Raw genomic sequence first — 4,037 nt, forward strand, 5'->3', positions numbered from 1 at the left:
ACCTGAGTGGGACTTACAGTAATCAGTGCATATGCCTTGTACTCTGACCCTCTGCATTGGAGTGAATTTGTGCACTGACCTGCTGATAAGCGAAAACACCTCAGTAGCTACAGAAGAGATTAAAGAGCTGTGTGTTGGTTTGCTAGAAGGAGCATCTCACTATATCAAAAACAAATCTCTCAGTGGGTTTGTACTGAGTAATCCAGAGAGAGCTGGATTAATTTCACAGTGTGTCAGACCTGATGTCTGGGTGTGAGCTGTACCAAGTTCTAGTCCATTTAAGACAGCTAGAAGTGGAGATGGAATTTTGTACCCACACTTCCCCTTTAATGTGCGCCGAGCGGATCGTATCTGAGCCCACAGACAATATGTATTATTTCTAAAGTAAACTTTCTTTAAAATAAAGAGAAACGTGTACATCTGTTTCTAATGAAACATACAAATTTAGATCTAACTCTGCATGACTCATAGCTTTAAATATATCTAGAGGGGCCAAGTTCTGTGAAATTGATATAATTGCAATGGCCATGAGTGGAAAAGCATTACAGAGGAAATCAGCAGAGCAGCAAGCATTTTAGAGGAACTGCTATTTTGTGGTTAAAAGCCACGCCCTCGGCTATTTTATTACTTTTATGATTTACTTCTTAGAAATTTTTCTTCTTCGATTCCAGTCCTCGTGTTTGGCCTCCAGCCACAAAGTCCAAGCTTGCACCCAGGGTGAGATGGTTGATCGAAACAGTTTCATAAGCAGATGTGGATGCTACTGCTCCTGAGCGGTCTGATTCTGTTTTCCTGAGCCCGTTGTCGGGCGGGAGGATGGATTCCATTTAAATCGGAAACAGATTGACAAGGCAGTTGCTGAGCAGAACCACTAATGTTCCTCCGCTGCCTTTTTGATTCCTGTTTGGCCATCGATTTAATTGTCCTTTAATACGATCACAGATTTCTGTTTCTAGGGGCAAAAGACAGAAGAAGGTCTTCAAATGAGACTTGGAAGCCTCTTGCCTGCCATTCTGGCAGGTGTTAATTTCCCTGTGGCACTATACTTACAGTGCAGAGCGGAAGGTTGGTCTTGTGCTGTGGGCACGGGGCTTACGCTCCTGAGATTGGGGTTCCGTTCCAAACGGGGTGAGCCTGCCCATGGCGCTGGGCAAAATGGGGATAAGCAGCCTTATCTCGTCTACTTAAAATGTCAGCTTTTCAGAGCACAGGCGTCTCTGACTGGGTATATGGAGAGCCCTGCTCCGAGCTGGGGGCCTGGGGGTGCTATTGTAGAATGTATGATAATATTTGTATGGTATGGCAGTAAGCATAGTCTAAAAACGTAGCTGGATGGACAAGTAGCTTAGTAAAGAAACGGCCATCTAGGGCATCATCTCCATGTTCTGTCCTGGCAAGGGTTGGTCAAGTTCAGAGCATATTTGGGGAAATTTTTCAGCCAGGGATTATTTGCAATTGAATCATTTAATTGTCTGGCCAACACTGTCCCCCGGCCAGCAAGTCTGCCCCCTTATTTCTCCTCCTTTGAGCTGATGTTCATACCTACAATGCATGTGGTCTGCTGCAGATGATTAAATGCCTTGGCCTTGGAGCGGGCTTTGGGAATGTTACTTGTTGAAAACATCGCATTATTGACATGCATGTTGCTGATTTACATTTGCTCCCAGATGTTTTGATGTTGCTGGAGCCATCGGCCTGTGGGAACGTCTGAAGTCTTTTTATTGTCAATTTCAGTTCCACGGAATGCAGACAGACATTCACTTGCTTTGGAAGCACTTCTAAATCTGACCAATGTAAAAGATTTTCTTATGAGGAGATGGGAGAGCAGAGGGAACCCAGCTCTCAAGCAAGCTCCCTATTTAAACAGATAGGAAGCTCCCTTGGGAATCTTTGGAGGCACATGCTTTGGCTTTATTTCATTAAATCCCCTGAGGCCAGGTTCTGATCTAGGTGATAAACCAGAGGCAGCTCCACTGGGTTGTTCTAGATTTACATCAATGTACGTAAGTGCAGGATCTAGCCCCGTGAGGGGGTTAAAAAGGCCCGCAATCTTGCCAGGCTGGGACTCGGCCCACTTCTAATGAGTTTCTGTCTGAGTTTGTTTATTTCCTGTTGTGCCCATAACGGAATGGCCGCTTTCCCGGTGGAAAAGAAGCCATGAAGCCTGCCTGGAAGAGTTCCTGCTTCAGTTTGCTGGAACTCAGGCTCTTGGTGCTGTTCCTCGTGTTTCGGGGAGCAGCACACAGTGTTGTAACCTTCTTCCCCCACTGGCTTCTCTCCCAGTCTCTCTGACGCATAACAGTCTAGTCTCCAGCTTGTCTCACCCACGTTCAGCTCCAGACAAGGGCCAGGCATGTACTCAGCTGGTTAGGTGCCACTCTCAATTAAACTAGTCTTAATCCAGTGACGTTAATAATGTTGCTGTGGATTTACACGATTGTCTCCAAGGCCCTGATTCAGCAAAGCGCTTGAGCACGGGCTCAAGTCTGTCCATATTCAACAAAGAAATCAAGCTTGTGCTTTCCTTCACTGATGCTTTTGTTTGGTGCTTTCTTGAGTCGGAGCCTGAGAGCTGAATTTAGCCCAAGCTCTTTTTCGCCTGCCCTTGAAGCAGTCCAAACATCAACTCAACAAAGTGATTGAATTTTCAGAATCAAAGGCCTGATCCTGCAAAATGCAGAGTGCCTTCCATGCCAGCTGAAGTCAGTGGGAGCTGCGGGTACTCTGCCCTTCCCAGGATTGGGCCACCGGGCTGGTTTTCTCAGGCTTGCTGATGGTGGGAAGGTTGAGTTCAGATCTGGAGTATTGCGAGCGTTAAAACAGCAGTGAGCCTCTGTGAATTGTAGAGGAGTTGTTCATCAGTCCCTCTTCTTCAGCCTTTTGGGAGCCAATGGCCATATTCAATATAGCCCAGCCAAGTGAAGGCTCAGGACAAGCTGGAAACTGCTGGAGTCCTGAGGGTCCATTATTGGTTGGGTAACAGGCCCTTTGATGACTGCAGATTAGTGTGTGTGAGGGGGGGGGGGTTATGCGTACTCGGGCCCAAGATTGCTGGGACTGTGGGATTTAAAGAATGAATTTGTCTTGAATCAGGCTTCATTCCTTCCCCAGCAAAGAAACGTTAATTGCAGGATAGGACTGAATATATAGGGCTCAGCAGCCACAGCTTAGAAGTGTTGTCATGGGTGTAACAGATCCAAAATGACACACATGCCAGGAGAAGAAACCATGGGGGAGCGAGCTCTTGAATGTCCATTACACTGTATGGAATCCCACCTTTGAGAATCAGCAGGCCCATTGTCAATAACGACCAATGGGGTAGCACTTGTTGGGGAGCGGATGGGGCTGTGGGGCAAAAGGAAATATGGAGCTAGAACAGAAAGCTCAGAAGGCATCAAGGGTTAGTGCACAGAGCACTGGACTGGGAGTCAGTAGACCTGGGCTCTAGTCCTGTTTAAGGCCTGGCATGCAGAGGATTCTTCTCCCCCATCCCTACAGAGAAGGTCAGCATACGGGCTGTGCACTGCTTGGCAACATGTGCCCTTGGGTCCCTAATGTTTTTCTGTCCACATCTTCCCAGCTGCCCCTGTTGTAAGGAGGATCTGCTCCCTTGTCCTCGTGCTCACAGACAGCCCCCCACACACACACACACACCCCGTGAGGCAGGTTCGACGTGGTTTTGCTCTTTGAAAAAGCTAATGCAGGTGTGGGGAAGAGGCTATTAAAATTCTCGATGGCAGGGAGCGAGATCCCAGAGAGCAGGAAATATTCATCAGAAGAGGCAGCGCTGGTCTTCATTAGGTAACTTAAGAGATCCTTCCCACGTGCACGTGAGCACCAGGGGTGCATACATACGCACACACACGCGTCCACGCAGAACCACCCAGGCATACCCAAGTTCTGGGCAACCCCCCCACCATGCATATCCGAACACAAACGTAACCTCTCCCTCCACGCATACCTGCACCCCCCCACACACACCTCCAGCCCCACACGTGTCCATGCACACTCCACATACTAAAGCTTTAAAAGGTCTC

The sequence above is a fragment of the Eretmochelys imbricata genome, chromosome 12 (assembly GCF_965152235.1).
Source record: "Eretmochelys imbricata isolate rEreImb1 chromosome 12, rEreImb1.hap1, whole genome shotgun sequence".
NCBI lineage: Eukaryota > Metazoa > Chordata > Testudines > Cheloniidae > Eretmochelys > Eretmochelys imbricata.